Below are 24,741 nucleotides of genomic sequence, written 5' to 3'. Positions count from 1 at the left end.
GTGTTTACCCTTGCTATCTCCTCTTTGACCACTTCCAATCCACCTCAATTCATGGACAGAACATTCCATGTTCTTATTTAATATTGTTCTTTCCAATTTCATTAGACTTTACTTCCATCACCAGTCATATCCAGAACTGGGTGTCATTTCTGCTTTGGCTCCGCCTCTTCATTTTTCTGGAGCTCTCTCCACTTTTCCCAGTAGCATATTGGACACCTACTGACCTGGTGGGTTCACCTTTCAGTGTCATATCTTTTTGCCTTTTTATACTGTTCCTGGGGTTCTCAAGGCAAGAATGTTGAAGTGGTTTGTCATTCCTGTATCCAGAGAACCACTTTTTGTCAGAACTCTCCACCATGACCCTTCTGCCTTGGGTGGACCAGTACAGCATGGCTCATAGTTTCATTGAGTTACACAAGGCTGTGGCCCATGTGATCATTTTGGTTAGTTTTCTGTGATTGTGGTTTTCATTCTGTCTGCCATCTGATGGATGAGGATAAGAGGCTTGCAAAGCTTCCTGACGGGAGGGACTGTTTGTGGGGAAAACTGGGTCTTGCTCTGGTGGCCATGCTCAGTAAAACTTTAATTCAAGTTTCTGCTGATGGGTAGGACTAATTATCTGCACAACTGACAAAAATGTCAATTCTGATTCAGTGGGTCATATTGGAGCTCAAGATTCTGCACTTTTAACCCGTTCCCAGGTAACATAGATGCTAATGGTCCATTGACTCTATTTTGTGCATAATCATTTTATTTTACAAATGAGAAGAACTAAGAAACCTGAGTCCCAGATAGGATATTTTAGAAATGGGTTTGGTACTTTGATATATATTAGTCCAACATAATGAAAAACTACATCGTGCAGTGATCCTACTGAATAGCTATCATGTGTTGAATGTATTTTCATCAGCCACCACACCAACCACAAGGTTTTTTCTGTAGTGGAGTTTATGGAATAAATATTCCCTGAAGGGATTAAGCATTAGAAATTTTGTGTTTAATTTCATTTCACTAAGTATCTATAATTCATTCCTGCCCAAACAACTTCTCTTTCATTTCTTCATATCACTAATGGCAGCTTAATCCACACAGACTTAGAAGTCATTCGTTACATGGCCCTGTCCCCAGATACCTAATATATGAAATTTTAAGGATACAAGATTAATACACAGAAATTTGCCACTTTCCTATATACTACTAATGAACTATCAGAAAGAATAAAATATCTAGCAATAAAGTTAAACAAGAAGATAAAGAACCTATATTTTGAAAATTTAGAACACTGATGAAAAAAATTAAAGATGATACAAAGAAGTGGAAAGATACCTACCCCATGATCTTGGAATGGAAGAATTAATAGTCCTAAAATGTTAATACTACACAAAGCAATCTATGGATTTAGTGCAATCTCTATCAAAATACCAATGATATTCTTTTCACAGAACTATAATAAATAATCCTAAAATCTATATGGAACCAAAAAAAAAAACAAAAAACGACACCAAATTGCTAAATCAATCTTACAGAAAAAAAAAAAAGAACAAAGCTGGAAGTATCACACTCTAACTTCAGACTATACTATGAAGCCATGGTAATTAAAACAGCATGATACTGGCGCAAGAACAGATACACAGATCAATGGAATAGAATAGAGAGCTCAGAAACAAAACCATGCACCTATAGTCAATTACTCTACGACAAAGGAGGCAAGAATATATAATGGAAGAAAGACAGTCTAAGATAGTCTACAGACTTATCCCTTTTTGTATTTTCCACTTTTCTCTTAACATTTCATCTACACTTCCAGGCTTCAACTGGAATTTAGTCATAGTCACATGGACAAACGTATGTAAATTCGCAGTCTAAAATTACCCCATACTATCCTGTATGGACTCTCTTTCCCTAATATGCAGAGCGTCCAGGAGTCTGTTGCTGTCCTAGGGGAGGGGATTATTGTACAGTGAGTTGAAAGGTGGCTGGATTTCCAGCTTACCACATGGTGGGAAGTAAACCCTTGCAAACTTCTTCCCTCACCCTTTAGACAGTGAGGTAGGTAGAAATGAACCTCTATTGAGTTAAGCCTATGAAATTTAGAATTTGTGTTATGCCAGTAGATTTCAGGACATTGTGTTGTACAGCAATGTATAACTAGAACACCATCTGGGTTGTCAATTGAATGTTGGCATTTTCAGACAGGGACAGATTCAGAATATGCACCTCCAAAATGTCATTTCTTGGAAACTACTATGTGGTATATTTTAGCATCATGATGTGTCAGCCGAGAAAGAGAGAAACATCAGATCCAGAAAGCAAGGAATCCAGCACTAGAAAGAGGGAAGAGGGGCCCTGGGATTATGAACTCTGTACCAGAACTTCAGAGAAAAAGATTATGCTTTTCCTTTTTTTTTTTTTTTTGAAATTTTTTATTTATTTATTATTATTTTTAAATTTTAAAATCTTTAATTCTTACATGCATTTCCAAATACGAACCCCCCTCCCACCTCCCTCCCCATAACATCTCTCTGGGTCATCCCCATGCACCAGCCCCAAGCATGCTGTATCCTGAAGATTATGCTTTTCAAGAGCATGGAGAGTTCATAGAAACCTAACACATTAAACAAAGTGATTATTAACCACAGGCGGGGGATGGAGGGGGGAGGTAATGTTAGAGAACAGAGGAAAATACGAAAAGGGCTCAGTCTTAGACTATCAAAATGCTAAGTCAATAGGTCATGTCTAAAATTGACGTATTAAACAATGAGTAATAATATTATATAAATACAGATACAAAAGCAAGAAAAAGCAGATTTAAAATATTTGGCCACGGCAGAAGGAGAGAAGAGTATAGAAGATATGGAGCAAGGGTTTATTCTGTGTGTAATGAAGTCTTCTAGTACTCTGTTCAGTTCTGCTTGGATAACAAATAACCAGACATATGCAATGTGTACGGAAATCCTCATCAAGCAAGATGAGTAAGTAAATTTGGTGTGGTAAACTAAACCGAGAGATCATTTTCCTGCCAAGCAGATATGATTTGCATTCAGCCTCCTCTACTTACTGCATTAGGTAAATTACTTACTTTAGTCTTTCTTAGCCTCAGTTTCCATGTGGAAAATATAAGGATAATAATATGTTCTTCACAGTGCCGCTGTCAGAAATAAATGAGATAACAATTGTAAAGTAATTACATCATAGCCAAGTCTTAATATGTGTGAGTTCACCTTCTCCCTTCCTTTCATATACGCAACTATCTGAATAACTACGTAAATATCTTGGGAGTCCTTAAGAACACACATCAAAACTACTTTAAATGTACAATCTGAATACCCGAGAGCCACAAGGCCAAAGCTAAAATATATGCAGTTTAACGATCTGGTATTAAATTCATTCAGTGAAGGTTACTATCTAATACATTACAACAGACCTTGACATTCACAAAATATAGTGCATTGAACGGAACGACCAGAAATAAAATACTTAAAATTTCTTTATTGAACTATAGTTGATTTACAATGTTATGCCAATCCCAGCTGTATAGCAAAGTGACTCAATGATACACGTATACACATTTTTTTATAGTCTTTTCTACTATAGTTTATCTCAGGTTATTCAAACCCTGTGCTATACATTAGGGCCTGTTGTTTATCCATCCTAGAAATAGACTATTTTTATTTTTGTTCTCAAAACTTTCACTGAAAGAGCTACCCAAATCACCTAAGTTTTCCGGATTCAGATGGTCTTTCCACATTGAATGAAAGAGGAATAATGATACTGGTTACCCACTACAACTGTACAAATGAATTATTATCTGAGTGAAGTTCACTGGCTTCTTGGAAGAGAGTACTGCAACAAAAACAAAGTCCTTTTAATTTAGTGGAAGACGTCAAGTATCCACTGTTCATATAGGCTCTTTCTTCTCAGAGAGACCTCCCCTTTTATAGGTGTTAATGCTGTCTTGAATTAAAGAAACCCTGGGAAAAATGACTTTTTCTTCTCAAATACATTTCTTTCATGATAGGCTGGAGTGCAAATTACTGGTATTTGTCTTTGTGTATGAAACTGTACCTGGGTAGCTAAGATGAGACAATAAAGCAATGAGGTCCAGGGCATCTTTTGGTTTGAGCACCAGCATTTCCGGTTCAGCAGGTCTGTGATGGAGCTCGAGAGTCTACATAACTTCTAGAGGATGCCAATTCGGTTGGTCTTTAAACCACATTCTGACTAGCAAGGATTAAAAGACCGTGCCACCACACTAATGCAGTGTGGGGCTTGTAAATAAACATCGCTCATTGTGCTAAACATTAACCACTTTTCTACGTCCATGCTGAGAATGACAGCCGTGGTCCCCTGATCCGAAGAAAGGTAGTGCCTTCTGGTCTAAAACAACAGCTGGAGAGTGAACAGAGACTGAAAAGGCGTCCTGTGCTCTGGGTATTTCATGCCTTGCTAAGTTCAGTCATGCTCTCTTCATCCTCCATTACCCTCATTAGTCCTGTTCAGGTAGTGCTCAGTGTTGATCTGTATCTTGGTCAAGACAATTGTTGCTGATTAACTATAATTACTAGTAATGGGGCCAGCCTGCTTTCAGAGACTAATTCCCTCAGCTCATCCATGCATTGTTCTGCCATAAAAGGTCCCAAACTGCTAGTCATTTACTTGCCTATTATTTGAACCAACAACAAGTAGCTTCATGTGTGGGCTTTTAAACATTGTCCCAATATCCTGAGCCTAACTTTTACCTGGCCTTTTCTTTCTCTCTTCCTTTTTTTCTTTTTTTTTTATGTTTTAGAATAAGTGAATGACAAGTCATAAAAAAAAAAAATGTAGCTAGTGCTTACCTAAAATTTTAGAAGCAACACAAACAAAAACATAATTAAAGGTACATTAAAATATTGTTTAATATTTGGAAAGACTGTCCATTTTTAACATTAAAGATGGTAAGTAAATAACACAACCTGCTAACACTGTAATCTATTAACAAATTGTTGAACAGCATTTATTTTACTACCTGGTGACCAATAGATATGATTATTTTCTTAAAATATTTTGAAGTTTATTTATGTAATAAATGTAGTACATAAAACTTTAGATGTATAATTTATTACTTTTTGAAAGCAATTCTAAGTAATACACACACAACACTATATATAAAATGCTCTTGTTTTTAATCATTTTATAACTTTCCTTTTTATTGAGATACTAGGCATGGATATTTGTCATTTGAAACAGAAACGTAATGAGTATTTAAGTATAACTTTGACAATGATATTACTTAAGAAAAAGCACAGCAACTCTTTTTTCTGAAAATACAGCATTCAAGTTAGCTGTTCAGGAATCCAATATGAAACAGACAAGTCTTGAAAAATATCTAAGAATATGTAGTTATATTAAAAAATCCTTAACATAAGGCATCTTTCACTTATGAGATAATTCTTAAGTAAAATACAGATATGGTTATACATGGTAGAGTAAGAAAAGCACCAGAAACTGACATTTGAGATAACCCTACTACTAAACGACTTCTATGTTTCAATATTTTCATCTAAAAAATAAAGCAATTAATAAAAATTCCTCAAATAATCATGAGGACTAAGTAAAAATATGTGTGATAACATTTGTGTTGTGAGATTTAGATAATTAAAGTTATATGCTGCTGCTGCTAAATCACGTCAGTCCTGTCCAACTCTGTGCGACCCCATAGATGGCAGCCCACCAGGCTCCCATCCCTGAGATTCTCCTGGAAAGAACACTGGAGTGGGTTGCCATTTCCTTCTCCAGTTCATGAAAGAGAAAAGTAAAAGTGCAGTTGCTCAGTCGTGTCCGACTCTTCACGACCCCACGGACTGTAGCCCACCAGCCTGAACCGTCCATCAGATTTCCCAGGCAAGAGTACCAGAGTGGGTTGCCATTGCCTTCTCCAAAAGTTACATAATCTAAAAAATTCTAGTTTGGTTAAAAATATAGTAAAATACTTTGGTTATTACAGGCCCTGGAATATCTTCACCAGCTCCAGGTTGGGAATAAGGGTCTTTTCTTAGCATCACATTTAATACCTGACACTAGCCTTAGTCTAAGCACATTCTCAATACACGTAATCATTCAGGTCAGTTCAGTTCAGTCGCTCAGTCGTGTTCGACTCCTTGTGACCCCATGAATTGCAGCACGCCAGGCCTCCCTGTCCATCACTAACTCCAGAGATCACTCAGACTCACGTCCATTAAGTCTGTGATGCCATCCAGCCATCTCATCCTCTGTCGTCCCCTTCTCCTCCTGCCCCTAATCCCTCCCAGCATCAGAGTCTTTTCCAATGAGTCAACTCTTTGCATGAGGTGGCCAAAGTACTGGAGTTTCAGCTTTAGCATCATTTCTTCCAAAGAACACCCAGGACTGATCTCCTTTAGAATGGACTGGTTGGATCTCCTTGCAATCCAAGGGACTCTCAAGAGTCTTCTCCAACACCACAGTTCAAAAGTATCAATTCTTCGGCACTAGGCTTTCTTCACAGTTTGACTCTCACATCCATACATGATTACTGGAAAAACCATAGCCTTGACTAGACGGACCTTTCTTGGCAAAGTAATGTCTCTGATTTTTCATTGAGTTCAGTTCAGCCACTCAGTCGTGTCCGACTCTTTGCAACCCCATGAATCACAGCACACCAGGCCTCCCTGTCCATCACCATCACCCGGAGTTCACTCAGACTCACTTCCATCAAGTCACTGATGCCATCCAGCCATCTCATCCTCTGTCGTCCCCTTCTCCTCCTGCCCCTAATTCCTCCCAGCATCAGAGTCTTTTCCAATGAGTCAACTCTTCTCATGAGGTGGCCAAAGTACTGGAGCTTCAGCTTTAGCATCATTCCTTCCAAAGAAATCACAGGGTTGATCTCCTTCAGAATGGACTGTTTGGATCTCCTTGCAGTCCAAGGGACTCTCAAGAGTCTTCTCCAACACCACAGTTCAAAAGCATCAATCCTTCGGCACTCAGCCTTCTTCACAGTCCAACTCTCACATCCATACATGACCACAGGAAAAACCATAGCCTTGACTAGATGGACCTTAGTCGGCAAAGTAATGTCTCTGCTTTTGAATATACTATCTAGGATGGTCATAACTTTTCTTCCAAGGAGTAAGTGTCTTTTAATTTCATGGCTGCAGTCACCACCTGCAGTGATTTGGGAGCCCAAAAAAATAAAGTCTGAAACTGTTTCTACTGTTTCCCCATCTATTTCCCATGAAGCGATGGGACCAGATGCCATGATCTTCGTTTTCTGAATGTTGAGCTTTAAGCCAACTTTTTCATTAGGTTCATACAAATTGAAAAGTGAAAGTGAAAGTCACTCAGTCATGTCTGACTCTTTGCAACCCCATGGACTGTGCATGGAATTCTCTAGGCCAGAATACTGGAGTGGGAAGCCATTCCCCTTTCCCGGGGATCTTCCCCACCCAGGGATTGAACCCAGGTCTCCCACATTGCAGGCAGATTCTTTACCAACTGAGCTATCAGGGAAGTTACAACTGAGTGAAATGAAATGCAGTTTACAGTCAAATATTCTGACATGTTTATTTGTTATTATTTGTATGTTTTTAATCTCTGGGATAGCCTAGCAATTGTTTTGTCTGTGCCTTTAGTGCTTTTGATCCATAAGCTTTATTATCAGTTATTTAATCCATGTTTTAAAACCTCTTCCTCTACCACTCTAGTTTTTATAAACTATGAATTTTTAGCCTTTTTGATTCACTTTTTCTGACCCTGATTCTAATCTTGCCCCTGACTCTTCTGTGCACTTGTATGTATTTCTAACTGTAGTTGCAATTCCGGCTGTCAGAGTGATACAATCTGGTTCTAACATTCTAAAATTTCTTTAGCATAAGGCAGTTTTACATATGAATCAACTCTTAAGGTATAGACTTAATTATACATAGTAAAAGAATAACACTAGAAAGAATTTTTAAGTTAAAAAGATGAGATCTGGACTTCCTTTGAGGTACAGTGGGTAAGAACTCACCTGCCAATGAAGGAGACATACATTTGATCCCAGGTCTGGGAAGATATCCCATGGCATGGAGCGACCAAGCCTGTTCATCACAACTGCTGAGTCCACGCACTGCAGCTACTGAAGCCTGCATGCCTAGAGCCTGTGCTGTGCGACCAGAGAAGAAACTACAATGAGAATCTCGTGCACTGCAACCAAGAGTGGTCTCCAGCCACTGCAGCTAAAGGAATAGCCGCGTGCAGCGAGAAAGATCCCGCGCAACCAAGAATAAATAAATTAATTTAAAAATTAAAAAGATGAGATCGCTAAAAGCCATTGTAAAATTTATAAATCCTATTCAAGCATACAACAAAATCTAAAAATTATACGTGACACTTAAATACATATAGAAAGTTTCAAAACTACTTCCTAGCATACAGAAAGGAAAATTTTTTTCTAAGTGCAGAATTACTGGGACATATTTATTCCACAGTAAGTTTTCTTATTATAACAATAATTGATGATGATGCCACATCCTGGTACATGCTAGTCCTTGTAAATAAAACCAATATACTTTTTTAAAAGCTAATTTACTGATATGTCTTTTTTGGCCTGTTGAAAACCTACTCATCTTTTACTAAAGATCAGTTGGCACCTGCCCTGAGAATGCATCTTTGTTACTCATATAGCACCATGCAAACAAGCCTATTTAAACATCTAACACATTGCACTGTGGTTCTATGTATACTAGTATAGTCACTTATGAATAGAAACCTGTCTTATTTAAAAAAAAAAAAAACAGAAAAGAAACCTCTCTTATTAAAATTTTATAGGAGAATAGTTTGCACACATTTGGACTCAATAAGTGTCTGTTGGATTAATTTGTATAAGAATAAATTATTTTTCCTCAAAATTAAAAAGGATTTTGTATGTATATTGCTCTAAATTCTTACTATTTCCTCCCAAGTACTAATGGTATATTTCTTACATTTCTAAACTAGCATGATATCTGGAGAAGGCAATGGCACCCCACTCCAGTACTCTTGCTTGGGAAATCCCATGGATGGGGGAGCTTGGTAGGCTGCAGTCCACGGGGTCATGAAGAGTTGGACACGACTGAGCGACTTCACGTTCACTGTTCACTTTCATGCATTGGAGAAGGAAATGGCAACCCACTCCAGTGTTCTTGCCTGGCGAATCCCAGGGACGGGGGAGCCTGGTGGGCTGCCATCTATGGGGTCGCACAGAGTCGGACACGACTGAAGCGACTTAGCAGCAGCAGCAGCAGCAGCAGCATGATATCACTTTTTTCACTGGCATGGCTCGCTTTCCCACTATCAGTGTCGTATAACTTATGAGTAACTATCATTTTTGGTATTATACGCCTTAGCAAATATGATGAACAACTGACATAAAGATTTGTACATGGTGTTTACCAGTATAGAGATTAGGACCCAGTCCATTTGCCATTCTATTTATTTTGCTCCAAAATTTACTTGGTGAAGTAGAAATAATTCTTGCTTAACTGTTAGATGATCTGATTTGTAGCCTGAATTCTACAGCATAGTCAGTGTGAGACCTTGGGTAAGTCGCCTGAGTTTTCTGTGTATCAGTTTTGTTGTTGTTTAGTCACTTAAGTTGTATCCTACTCTGTGATCCCGTGGACTGTAGCATGCCAGGCTCCTCTGTCCTTCACTCTCTTCCAGAGTTGCTCAAATTCATGTCCATTGAATCAGTGATACTATCTAACCATTTCATCCTCTGTTGCCTCCTTCTCCTCTTGCCCTCACTCTCCCAGCATCAAGGTCTTTTCCAAAGAGTCAACTCTTCGCATCAGGTGGACAAAATACTGGTGCTTCGGCTTCAGCATCAGTCCTTACAATGATTATTCAGGGTTAATTTCCTTTACGATTGACTGGTTTGATCTCCTTGCTGTCCAAGGGACTCTCAAGAGTCTTCTAGCACCACAGTTTGAAAGCATCAATTTTCCAGTGCCCACCCTTCTTTATGGTCCAACTCTCACATCCATACATGACTACTGAAAAAACCCTAGCTTTGACTGTACATGTGGACCTTTGTTCCCAAAATGATATCTCTACTTTTTATGCTGTCTAGGTGGCTCAGTGGTAAAGAATCTTCTTGCCATTCAGGAGATGCAGAAAACATGGGTTTGATCCCTGGGTTGGGAAGATCCTCTGGAGGAGGAAATGGTAACCCACTTCAGTAATCTCACCTGGAGAACATCATGGAGCCTGGCAGGCTAGCATCCATGGGATTGCAGAGTCAGACATGACTGAATTGACCTAGCAATTAACAGCAGCAGCTAGGTTTGTCATAGTATCAGTTTATCTGTCTATAAAATTGTCAACCCTAATATTACCAAGAATTTTCATGGACTTTAATTTCTCCACATCATATCTACAATATAGCAAAACCTCAAAGAATATGTTTAGTGAAAGAATAAATGAAGAACCTTGATAATTAGTGAAGTATGCTTATTTGCAGCAATGTTGGGGGAGATGGCGCAGGAGTTGAGTCAATAAAGGAGATAGAGATGTACATAGATAACAGTATAAGAGAAAATTAATTCAAATAATAAAATATATACAAAGTTACATGAAATATATGGCTTAGTGTACCTTAAGGACTGCAGAAGATAGACAGGGTTAGTTAAAATGTCTGACCTGAAGGAGGTAGATGGGCTTCAGATCTTGAAGAACTTTGAATATTACACTTGGGAATTTTCCTGTAGGTTTTAAGGAATTCAATAATAAAATTCAGGCAGGAGAATGATATGCACAAACATAAACTTTTAAGGGATTTCTCCTTGAATGAGAATACAGGAGAAAACAGACTAGAAAAGGAAGGAAATAATTAAAATATTGTAAGAGTTTACAAAATAAACATAGTATTTAATAATTATGAAATTATATTAATATAATAAATAAGTTATCTAAGGGAAAAATTGTATTTCTCATTTGAAAAAGTATCACAGACCCTGAGAGGCAGAACTGGGCATTCAAGCTAGTCAGCTGACTTCAGGGTCAGCATTCTCCCGCACAGCTCACCACCTCCCTCAAGCCATGGTGACCAGCGTGGAGTCATTCACATCACATCAATCTCTAAATCAACTAAAAATGAAGTCCTTGAATGGAGGCAATAGCCATGGATACACACAAGGAAAAGAAATTCAGGACGCATTTGGTAAGTAAGTTCACTGGACTAGTTAGACATGGGGCTTAGAGAAAGGAGGAAATGAGAGTGATCCTTTCTCAAATTTTTGACTATTTAAAGATCTCAGTAATCTTGCCTCGAAAATCCCATTGACAGAGGAGCCTGGTAGGCTGCAGTCCATGGCGTCGCTAAGAGTCGGACACGACTGAACAATTTCACTTTCACTTTTCACTTTTCACTTTCATGCATTGGAGAAGAAAATGGCAACCCACTCCAGTGTTCTTGCCTGGAGAATCTCAGGGACAGGGGAGCCTGGTGGGCTGCCGTCTCTGGGGTCGCACAGAGTCAGATACGACTGAAGTGACTTAGCAGCAGCAGCAGCAAAGATCTCAAAAAAAAAAAAAAAAAGGATACAGGAGAATTTCTGAAAAAAATATTACTAATTAGAGAAATAAGAGTTTTTAATATGCATATTTAGAATACTGTGATTGTATTTTCCAAGTTGTCATTAATTCAATGAAGAAATAAGACTGGTACTTACTTCCATGATTGATTTGGTTAGTACATGATAGAAAGTTCAAATACACCTTACATGTTTTTAAAGATTATATCAATGATTGTTATAGACCAAATGTTTGCCTCTCCCCCCTACCAAATTCATATATTGAAACCCTAGTCCCCAAAGAGATTTTAGAGATAGGGCCTATAAGAAAGTGATAAGGTTACATGAGGTATAAGGTTGGAATCCTAATCCTATAGGGCTGGTGTCTTCATAAGAAAAGGTAGGGAAACATCAGTTTCCTTTCTCTGCATATGGGATACCATATGGGATACAAAGAAAAGGCAGCCATCGACAAGTCAGGAAGACAGCCCTCACTAGCAATTAACCATGTGCTTGTGCTAACTTAGTCTCTCAGTTGTGTCTAACTCTTTGTGACCCCATGGATTCTAGCCTGCCAGGCTCCTCTGTCCATGGGATTCTTCAGGCAAGAATACTGGAATGGGTAGCCATTCCCTTCTCCAGAGGATCTTCCCAACCCAAGGATTGAACCCAGGTCTCCCACATTGCAGGCAGATTCTTTACCATCTGAGTCACCAGGAAGATCAAAGAACACTGGAGTGGGTAGTCTATCCCTTCTCCAGGGGATCTTCCCAACCCAGGAATCAAACCAGGGTCTCCTGCATTGCAGGGGGATTCTTTACCAGCTAAGCCACCGGGGAAGCCCGAAAACCAACCATGCTGGTGCCCTGTTCTTAGACTTCCAGCCTCAGAACTGTGAGAAAATAGATTTCTGTTGTTTAAGTCACTCAGTCTATGGGATTTTGTTATGACAGCTCCAGCTGAACAATAATATGTTATTATTTAATTTGATAATATTTATCAAGTGACTTCTTTTTGGAGAACTTGTGTTAGAAATCTGAATAAGACATTGTCTCTATCTTCACAAAATTTACAGAGAAACAAAGGAAATTTTTAAATTGGGAGACTCAAAATCCCCAAATCTGTAATACAGACCATCAAAAATAAATGTCAATGATGTCATTCACTGGCAAACTGATCTGGGAGGAATTCTAGCCCTTGTGGGAATTTTTCATTATCAGGCAATTACTGAATTGCAATCCTACATTTCAGCACTTGATCTAAATTTAAGGAATTTCCAAAGGCTTGACAAGAAATTCAGGTTTTGCCTTTGAAGATTAAAATAAACAATTATGACAAATGTACATGCAAGTCACAATATATCAATAGATTATACAGATGACATGTACACAAAGGTGAACTTGTAGAACTGAGAAGGTTCTTTGAGTAACAAAGAAGTTCTAAAGGGGATATCTTTTGAATTGGGTCTTGAATGAATGATTTAGTAGCAATTACATAGTATGGTAACCTTATGTGAAAGCCCATTTTAAAACCATATCAGTCAGTTCAGTTCAGTCGCTCAGTGGTGTCTGACTCTCTGTGACCCCATGAACCGCAGCACACCAGGCCTCCCTGTCCATCACAAACTCCCAGAGTCCACCCAAACCCACATCCATTGTGTCGGTGATACCATCCAACTATCTCATCCTCTGTTGTCCCCTTCTCCTCTTGCCCTCAGTCTTTCCCAGCATCAGGGTCTTTTCAAATGAGTCAGCTCTCCACATCAGATGGCTAAAGTATTGGAGTTTCAGCTTCAACATCCGTCCCTCCAATGAACACCCAGGACTGATCTCCTTTAGGATGGATTGGTTGGATCTCCTTGCAGTCCAAGAGACTCTCAAAAGTCTTCTCCAACACCACAGTTCAAAAGCATCAATTCTTCAGTGCTCAGCTTTCTTTAGAGTCCAACTCTTACATCCATACATGACTACTGGAAAACCATAGCCTTGACTAGATGGACCTTTGTTGGCAAAGTAATGTCTCTGCTTTTTAATATCCTGTCTAGGTTGGTCATAACTTTCCTTCCAAGAAGCAAATATCTTTTAATTTCATGGCTGCAATCACCATCTGCAGTGATTTTGGAACCCAGAAAAATAAAATCAGCCAATGTTCCACTGTTTCCCCATCTATTTGCCATGAAGTGATGGGACTAAAAGTTACGACCAACCCAGATAGCATATTAAAAAGCAGAGATATTACTTTGCCAGCAAAGGTCCGTCTAGTCAAGGCTATGGTTTTCCAGTGGTCATGTAAGGATGTGAGATTTGGACTGTGAAGAAAGCTGAGCACCAAAGAATTGATGCTTTTGAACTGTGGTGTTGGAGAAGACTCTTGAGAGTCCCTTGGACTGCAAAGAGGTCCAGCCAGTCCATCCTAAAGGAGATCAGTCCTGGGTGTTCATTGGAAGGACTGATGCTGAAGCTGAAAACCCCAATACTTTGGCCACCTCATGTGAAGAGCTGACTCATTGGAAAAGACCCTGATGCTCAGAGGGATTGGGGGCAAGAGGAGAAGGGGACAACAGAGGATGAGATGGCTGGATGGCATCACTGACTCGATGCACATGAGTTTGAGTGAACTCCGGGAGTTTGTGATGGACAGGGAGGCCTGGTGTGCTGCAATTCATGGGGTCGCAAACAGTCGGACACAACTGAGCGCCTGAACTGAACTGAACTGATGGGACCAGATGCCATGATCTTCGTTTTCTGAACATTGAGCTTTAAGCCAACTTTTTCACTCTCCTCTTTCACTTTCATCAAGAGGCTTTTTAGTTCCTCTTCGCTTTCTGCCATAAGGGTGGTGTCATCTGCATACCTGAGATTATTGGTATTTCTCCCAGCAATCTTGATTCCAGCTTGTGCTTCCTCCAGCCCAGCATTACTCATGATGTAACCTGCATAGAAGTTAAATAAGCAGGTCACAAAATATAAAATAAAAGATGTTCCTGAACCATTTCTACCACTATGGGAAATGGATATGATATATATACATATATAAAGACGAGAATGTAGATCACTTTTTTGAGATTATCTAAAGTAATCTATCAGTTGAGAACTGAATTAAAACTTGAATATTACCCCACTGGAATTTAGCCAACAATTTATTTCAATATTGATTTCAGACTACAGAAAGATATGAATAGTAGTCATCATTTCATCCAATCAAATATATAGCAAATTTCATTCTTATTGATTGCTTGATTATTCATGAGCATTTGAGACCTAGCTGGTAAGCTCTATGGTTTCCCTTTGTCTACCAGTGCCTCGTACAAGATCCTAATATACAGTCATGAATTTGTTGAACAAATAAATGAATAAATATAAAGTCAGTTAACTCTAAAATGTAAGGTCATACTTTAATAATATAATTAATTGGCCTTGTGATTTTGCTTAACTAAAAATATAATTATATTTCAATAGGAATTAAGCATTTTAACATAAATCAATATAAAACTTATATAATATAATCAACCATTAAAGACTATTCACATGTAATTAAAATGACTTAATGTGATATAAGCATACCTTGCAATTATTAGTGTTCTTTCACAGGGATGTAAATGATTCAGAGAATGACTAGGGACCAGAGCCACATTTCATGACATGGTAAGGAAGAATGTTGGTCCATTGGTGCAATGATGGGAAAGGGATTAGTAATAGTTCTAAAGTAACTATGGGCCATAGAAACAGATGGGCACTGAACACAGTTGCATTCAGCAAACGCTAAAGGATTTTATAACAGTGCAGTCTAATAGGGATTACAATACTTATTTTCTCTTGCCTTGAGAATGAACAACTTATTAAAGTAATGTTTAAATATTCCTGATATTTGATTAGGGAGAGAGAAGTCCGTCTAGTAGACACAAAGCACTTTTATATCCTTTTCCACTTCTTAATGGGCAAGGCAATGAAATGTAATGCGTCAGTAAACTTGATTTTTAGGTCTGGAAAGATATTGGAACAAATTAACAAAAATAAAAACAGTGTATAAAACAGGATAAATATGGATGATAAAGTGACAATATAAAAAAGCTATGTTAGCTAATTTAGTTTATATCTATGTAGGAGTATTGGCTATAAAAGTAGAGAGAAACAATATTTGTAATGCCATTCAACTCAGCATTTGAAATATTTCTGACTTTATCCTAAGTGTCGCTTGTGATTTACTTTAAAACCTGATAATGAAATTTGCTGTAATATCATTTCCATACAATGGCCATCACTGGTTAGTTGTTAATATAAGAGAATAAAGGGACAACACAGGGAAATTACACAGAGCTGAGACTGTGTCTAGGGCTGGTCTCTTGCTATTTTAGTAAGATAACTGAAAAACAGAATAAAAATATAAATATTTTCACCTATAGTAGAATGGCAAATTATGGAAAGTTTTATAAAAAACACATAAGAAATTTAAGCAATTTTTATTTGCCTTTTACATAATCAAAAGGGGAGGAAATATTCCAATTACTAGAAATATAAATAAATAATGCTACTGAGCAAATTATCTGCATGTGTGCTTATGAAGTTAAAGTGATGGCATAACATATCTGAGATATACTGAAATGCTGTTGGGCAGCATTGCTTGTTAAATTTCCTAAAGGAAAAAAAATAGTGCATGGAGTGTTAGAGAATTGGAATCTTTAAGTATGTGGCCTGGCCAGCTGGGATGGGTCTGCTGTTCACCCAGGGGAATACAGATAGTACTGATTCAACGGGAAAACAAGCCTGAAAATGTCAACTATGTAAGTAGCTAGCTGGTGAATACATTCAGGTGACAGTTATGAATACGATTCTAGATCTCAAAGGTGAAGTCAGAATTAGATACATGCATTTGAAAGTCATATGAATATAAAATAGTGGAAGTTGAAACCACAGGCAAGGATAAAATTATCTGTGCGGAATGGGAGGGACAAGAAATAAAATAGAAGAGCAAACTCTAAATTATTCTAACACTTAATGGACAGAAGAGGCTAATAGGACCCTCTGCATATAATCCAGTCTTGTACACATCATACCATGTTGTAATTGGTTCTTAAAGGTCTGAGGTGGTAATATGTGAAGTCTCAAGTTAGTAGATCAAACTCTCCATAAATCCTCCACTAACATTGCTGGCTAATACTTTCTGATCATGACAAACAACTGCGTACTCAGAATATGTGTCAGTTGCAGCCAAGATGAATTGTTACTGCTTTCAAAGTAAAAAAAGTCCAGTGTTAAGTGACTGCTTGGCTTTCTCGGTGTGTGGGGGGGGTGGTGGCAGGGTGGGGGGTAGTGCCATTTCAGGGTCACTATTGATCTCTGTTGTTGATAGATTAGACATTTGAAATGGAAGCCGTTTGACTGGCCTTAGAGGAAGCCTATGATACTGTGTGCATATATAATCTCCCTCCTTGTCACATGGCTACTTCATTCATCTACCTGTGTTCCAACACTGGAGACTACAATGACATAAAGTCACTAATAAAAACTTGCTATTTGTAGACTTTTTGATGATAATCATTCTAACATGTATGAGAGGATATCTCATTGTGATTTTGATTTGTATTTCTCTAATAATAAGTGATGTTGAATATCTTTTCACATCCAGGTTAGCCATCATATGTTTTCTTGGGGAAAATGTCTATTAAGGTCTTCTGCTCATTTTTAAATCAGATTTTTTGTGGGGTTTGTTGATATGGAGTTATATGAGCTGTTGAATATTAATCCCTTATAAGTCCTGTCATTTGCAAATATTTGTCTCCAATTCTGTAGGCTGTCTTCATTTTGTCAATAGTTTCTTTTGCTTTTAATTAGGTCCCATTTGTTTATTTTTGCTTTTGTTTCTTTTGACTTAGGAAAGTGATTCAAAGAAAACAAAATATTGCTACAATTTATGCCAAAGAGTGCTCTGCCTATACAGTCGTGCTCTGCTTATATCATCTTCTAGGAATTTTACGGTTTCAGGTCTTAAATTTAATCCTTTAAACTCATTTTGAGTTTGTTTTTTGTATATGTTATGAGAAAATATTTTTAACCTCATTACTTTACACGTAGCTGTCCACTTTTCCCAGCACAACATATTGAAAAGATTGTCTTTTCTCCATTGTATACTCTAGCCTCCTTTGTCATAGGTTAATTGACCATAAGTGCATGGGTTTATTTCTGGGCTTTCTACTCTGCTTGATTGATCTGTGTGTCTATTCTTGTGCCAGTACCATGCCATTTTCATTACTAAGACTTTGCGGTATAATCTTAAGTCAGGCAGTATGATATCTCCAGCTTTGTTCTTTTATTCTTAAGATTGTTTGGACAATTTGCAGTCTTTTGTGGCTCCATATGGGCTTCCCTAGTGGCTGAGATGGTAAAGAATCCACCTTCAGTGCAAGAGACTGGGTTTGATCCCTGGGTTGGGAAGATCCATATAAATTCTAGGATTATTCATTCTACTTCTGTGAAAAATGTCATGGGTATTTTGACACGGATGGTATTAAATATGTAGATGGTTTGGGTGTTATGGACAGTTTAATAATATTAATTCTTCCAGTGCAATAAAACAGGATATGTTTCCATTTCTTTGTATCAGCTTCTATTTCCTTCATCCAATGTTTTATAGTTTTCATAGTACAGATCTTTCTCCCCCTTGGTTAATTTTATCCCTAGGTATTTTTTTCTTACTGACGCAATTTTAAAAGGGATTTTTTGCAAAAAAAAAAAAAAAAAAAAAAAGTCTGCAAATAACAAATCTCAGAGTAGATGTGGAAAAAAGGGAACCCAGGTACACTGCTGGTGGAATGTAAATTGATGCAGCCACTATGGAAAAAGGTATAGAGGTTCTCAAAACACTAAAAGCAGAACTAATATATAATCCAACAATTTCACTACTGGGTATATATCTGAAATAAATAAGAACACCAATTTGAAAAGACACATACACCCCAAAGTTCATAGTGACACTATTTATAATAGCCCAAATTGGAAGCAACCCAAGTGTCCATCAGCAGATGAATGGATAAAGACAATGCGGTATACATATAATGAACATACATACATACATGAGAGTTTGCCATTTACAACAACATGGTTTGACCTAGAGAGTATTACACTTAGTGAAATAAGCCTAAAAGAGAAAGACAAATACAGTATGATATCACACATATGAAATCAAACAAAATAAAATGATTGTATGAAACAAAATGGAAACAGACTTACAGACATAGAAAGCAAACTAGTGGATACCAGTGGGGAGATGGAAAAGGGAGGGGCATGGAAAGGCTGCAGGATTAAGAGGTACAAACTACTATGTATAAAATAGATAAAAAGCAAGAACATATTGTACAGCACAGGGAAATATAGCCATTATTTTCTAATAACTTGAAATAGAGTATCATCTATACAAATATTGAGTCACTAAGCCATACCACTGAAACTAATATATTATTATAAATCAACTATACTTAGAATACGAGCAAAGTGATGTTCAAAATTCTCCAAGCCAGGCTTCAACAATACATGAACTGTGAACGTCTAGATGTTTAAGCTGGATTTAGAAAGGCAGAGGAACCAGGGATCGAATTACCAACATCTGTTGGATCATCAAAAAAGCAAGAGAGTTCCAGAGAAACATATACTTCTGCTTTATTGACTATGCCAAAGCCTTTGACTGTGTGGATCACAACAAACTGTGGAAAATTCTGAGAGAGATGGGAATACCAGACCACCTGAGCTGCCTCCTGAGAAATTTGTATGCATGTCAGGAAGCAACAGTTAGAACTGGACATGGAACAACAGACTGGTTCCAAATCAGGAAAGAAGTATGTCAAGGCTGTATACTGTCACCCTGCTTATTTAACTTATATGCACAGTACATCATGTGAAATGCCAGGCTGGATGAAGCACAAGCTGGAATCAAGATTGCTGGGAGAAATATCAATAACATCAGATATGCAGATGATACCACCCTTATGGCAGAAAATGAAGAACTAAAGAGCCTCTTGATGAAAGTGAAAGAGGAGAGTCAAAAAGTTGGCTTAAAGCTCATCATTCAGAAAACTAAGATCATGGCATCTGGTCCCATCACTTCATGGTGAATAGATGGGGTAACAGTGGAAACAGTGAGAGACTTTATTTGCTTGGGCTCCAAAATCACTGCAGATGGTGACTGCAGCCAAAAGACGCTTACTCCTTGGAAGAAAAGCTATGACCAACCTAGACACCATATTAAAAAGCAGAGACATTACTTTGTCAACAAAGATCCATCTAGTCAAAGCTATGGTGTTTCCAGTACTCATGTACGGATGTGAGAGTTGGGCTATGAGGAAAGCCAAGCACCGAAGAATTGATGCTTTTGAACTGTGGTGTTGAAGACTCTTGAGAGTGTCTTGGACTGCAAGGAGAGCCAACCAGTCAGTCCTAAAGGAAATCCATCCTGAGTATTCATTGGAAAGACTGATGCTGAAGCTGAAACTCAATACTTTGGCCCCCTGATGCAAAGAACTGGCTCAATGGAAAATACGCTGATGCTGGAAAAGATTGAAGGCAGGAGGAAAAGGGGATGACAGAGGATGAGATGGTTTGTTGGCATCACTGACTCGATGGACATGAGTTTGAGCAAGCTCCAGGAGTTGGTGATGGACAGGGAAGCCTGGTGTGCTGCATCCATGGGGTTGCAAAGAGTCAGACATAACTGAGTGACCTAACTGAACTGATACTTAAAGCAAAAAAATAAAACTTTCTGAAGTATCTTTCTACTTAGTTGCTTAGTATTTCTTCTATGATAGATAATCTCTGGTGAATAATACAAAAATCTTCACATATATTATCTATTTCCATATGTATATCAACATGCGAGACTTCCTTGAGAACAATCTTCACATCTTCCCCTTTAAGATCTACCAGTTAGCTAGGCTACTCACAACTGCCTATAAGTCTATGTATATTTTTAACTGGGATCACTTCTTCACCAAATAGATGACAAAATACATAGCCCTAAATTTTGCCCACTGGGAAAATTTCCTCTTATTGTATTCCTTTTGGAAAGTGCCCTTGAGGGGCTTGCATTGTTCCACTGACTCACTGAAATACAAAGTTCAGCCAGTTTGGAAACATGCTCAGCCACTTTCCTTCTCCATCAGCTGGTCAAAAACCTGCGCCCACTGTTGGAGGATAAGAGAGGTGCTGATGCGACCATGGAAAATGGCAAGGGATGTTGCTGACCAGGCACATGCTTAATCCTATACCATTCCTCTCTGACAATGGGTTGCTAATGCTTTGGTACATTTGAACAAACCCAGTTTACAATGAGCAATTGTGACTCCATAGTCACTTCATATACCACTGACAAATTCCAGGATTTTAGTTCTCTGTTGCAGATGCTATGACCTTCTTCTAGAACCTGCAAGTCTACATTGCGATTACCATTTTGAGGCTTGCCATTAATTCTATATGATGCTTCTTTCCCTCTACAGATACTTTCACTACCATAGGGTCTTACAGGCCATGCGGTCCAAGTTGTTTTGGACCGCAATGCTGCTTTAGCATTGCATTCTGAATCTACTACAGAGCAGCTTCCTACTCTCAGCCTCACCCAAAGGTGAAACTTTTGTAGCCCATAGTATGTGGCTTAGAGCAGCATTCCCAAGTGTTGAATAACAGCCCTCAAACCCAGAAAGGACTGTTAAGTATTGTGCTTCTCTAATGGTGGATAGAAAAAGCTATGATAGTTTGTCCTTTATTTTATAGAGGATATCCTGGTATGCACAAGTCTAATGGTCAATTAAAACCTCCCTGATTCAGGTCCCTGAATCATGATGGATTTAACTTCCATGCTCTGAAAAACTTGTTTCTTACCAAAATCTCCAACATAGTTGTCACTTCTTGTTGGTTTGATTAAATTAGTAAGGTGTCATGAATATTGGGGGGCAATGTTTGATTCTTCAAAATGCCCAGATGATCCAATAGCCTTTGCACTGTATGATAGAAGATATCAGAGTTAACAGAGTGCTGGGGCAAGATCTTAATGTGTATTGTGAGTGCAAATTCCTTTTGATTCTACTCTAAATAAATACCACAAAGGAATAAATTGCCAAGCAAATAGTCACATACTACATGCCAGAAACTATGTTAATCTGATTTGGCAAAAATACTGCATTAGGCAGAGCAGCCATCATGCAGTGACTACTTGATTGGATCTATGTTACTCCACCATCATCCACCAGGATCCCAGCTGATAAAAATGTGTCAGGTTGGAGATAGAACAGAGATCACCACCCAGTTCAAGTTTGAGATTCTTTAATTTTTGAGGTAGCATTTCCCCATAGGATACAATATTCTTTTTGACTGATGATTGTGAATGAATGGTTCCATTTTCACTTGCCTTTCACCTCTACAATACCTCTTGCTGGGCCCTACTTCATATTAAACTTTCCTTCAGCCAGTGGGTTCTAGGTCTGAGAAGTGGTCAAGGAGAGAAACTTGGGGGCACTTTTTGTTCAGGTGACTGCCTTCAGCCTCCTTGATTTCTTCACAGTGAATAAACTAAGCCAATCCATTTTTCTGGCTACCCATATACCTTTCCTCTGGGCTTTCCCAGTAGCTCAATCATAAAGAATTCAACTGCCAATGCAGGAGATGCACGTTCCATCCCTGGGTCAGGAAGACCCCTGGAGAAGAAACTGGCAACAGACTCCAGTATTCTTGCTTGGGAAATCCCATGGACAGAGGAGCCTGGCGGGCCACAGTCCATGGGGTCAAAAACGAGTTGGACGTGCCTTCATGACTAAACAGCCATAACACACCTCACCCCTAGGAATCCTGTGCTCTCTTAACCATCTCTATAATTCTATGGCTACTACTCCAATCTTACCTCTCATTGAGATAATAGCAGCCACTTGTTTCTGATCCCTGGAGAAGGAAATGGCAACCCACTCCAGTATTCTTGCCTGGAGAATCCCATGGGTGGAGGAGCTTAGTGGGCTACAGTCCATGGGTCGCAAAGAGTCGGACACAACTGAGCGACTTCACTTTCACTTTCACTTTGTTTCTGATGTTTAAGCACCACCACCCCATTCTCTGTCATGAATTCTAGGATTTCAAGATATCATTATCCTCACTGCTATCAAAGCACTCAGCTACACAACTCTCTCTCTCAGCCTTGCTACAGAGTACAGTCTAACCACTGAGCTTATCAGTGGTGCTGGTACTGTGCACACACACACGCACACACAAGATAACAATAGGTCACTTAGAAAGTGTAGCGTATTTCAAGAGAGAGTAATTTCAACTTTTAGTTACTTTTGAGGCATCACTGAAAGCTTGCTATATAACAGGTTTTGTGCTACGTTCTAAGTATGCAAGAATAAACAAAGCTTAAGATCCATCTTTAAGGAGTTTTCCTTCTAATAAGGGGGACACCATGAGGTAAACAAATAATTGCAATCTAATTTGTAAGATAGAATAATGGCAGACATTTTACTAAATCTGGTGCAAATAAGAAAATGATCAACTAGGGTCAATCAAAAAGGATGAAATCCCAACTTGGGGACTTAAGATTTGAGACGGGTTTGCAGCATTTTTGTGTAGGGAAGTAGGGGAGTTGTGGAGATAAGGAAAAGGGAATGCCAATGAAATTGAGATCTATTTAAAGGTTCCAAATAAGAAAGAATAGAAAAAGCAATATCCTGGAGAATAGCACAAGAAGAAATTGGATAGGCGAACAAGACGGCATGAAATGTATTAGACCTATTTAGGAGTTCTTACTCTGTACTTCCAATGTCCTGTGACTACAGTTACTTAAGAAATTACTACATTCAACTGCAAATTTCCTGCCTTATGCTAAGGTTTTTTGAGGCTAGGGGCTGTGTTGTACAGCTCTGCTTCTCTAACACTGTGCCTAACATACATTTATGCACTCACTTTGACTTTCACATAGACAAAATGCAACATGAATAAGTAATGATAACAGCAATAATAATAACTGTTAACATTTTTTGAAGCATTTAGTACTGTGCAAGAGTATTACTGGGGCTTCCCTAGTGGCTCAGACAGAAAAGAATCTGCTTGCAATGCAGGAGACCAGGGTTTGATTCCTGCACTGGGGAAGATCCATTGGGAAGAGAAAGGCTACCCACTAAAGTATTCCTGCCTGGAGAACTGCAAGGACAGAGGAGCCTGGCAGGCTACAGTCCATGGGGTCGCAAAGAGTCGGACACGACTGAGGAACTAACACTTTCACTTCAAGAGTGTTATTGACTTTATTTAATTCCCACAGCACTTCTATATTTGGGAGAAGGCATTGGCACCCCACTCCAGTACCCTTGCCTGGAAAATCCGATGGACGGAGGAGCCTGGTAGGCTGCAGTCCATGGAGTCGCTAGGAGTCGGACACGACTGAGCAACTTCACTTTGACTTTTCACTTTCATGCATTGGAGAAGGAAATGGCAACTTATGTACCCTTATTTACATTTTAAAGTAAAGAAATAGAGATCCAGAGAAATGAAACAATATATCCAAGGTCAAAGAGATAGTGCATAGTGGTCCCATCATTCAAACCAGAAAGTATACTGAGAACTTGAAAATTTAGGAGAGAGGATACAGTGTATAAAAAAGAAATTCGGAAAGAATGCATTTGAGGTTGAGGAGGAGCTGTGATTTGCTCTCTTAGCTAGGTGACTAGAACTGCTATTAACCAGGTTGACAACCTGCTGTCTCTCCTATGGCTTCTTCAGGTCATCAGCCTTCTGATACAGACTTGTTAGATGACAGCCAATGTCATCTATCCTGATGTACCCAGTCTTTTCCATTTAACCCACTTACATCATCAGCTGACAGCGTTTAGCCTCACCTTACTCTCTCCTACTAAGAAAGGACAAAGAGACAGGCAGAGGGAAGAAAAGTACAACGGAAGGAACAGAAGAATGGAGAAGCATTTGGGGGGTTAAAGAACATCCTTCCACACAAACGCTTTGCTGGTGCTCTCCAACCTCCCTTTCTCTCTCTATTTTGGTGACTCCACTTAGGAGCACTTCCGTATTAGATCCCAATAGAATTCTTAGTGCTTCCTGGACCTTTTTACAACACTTCTAGATGGTTTCGTCTCTTTATTTAGTTGGGAAAACTACTTTTGTGGACATTTGCCCATGTCTAAAGATTTTTATTTTTACATGGCCTCTGAAACCTTGCGGTTTTATCACACCTA

The sequence above is a fragment of the Ovis aries genome, chromosome 6, assembly GCF_016772045.2.
Source record: "Ovis aries strain OAR_USU_Benz2616 breed Rambouillet chromosome 6, ARS-UI_Ramb_v3.0, whole genome shotgun sequence".
Classification (NCBI taxonomy): domain Eukaryota; kingdom Metazoa; phylum Chordata; class Mammalia; order Artiodactyla; family Bovidae; genus Ovis; species Ovis aries.
The sequence above is the reverse complement of the archived record's forward strand: the minus strand, read 5'-3'. Positions refer to the sequence as shown.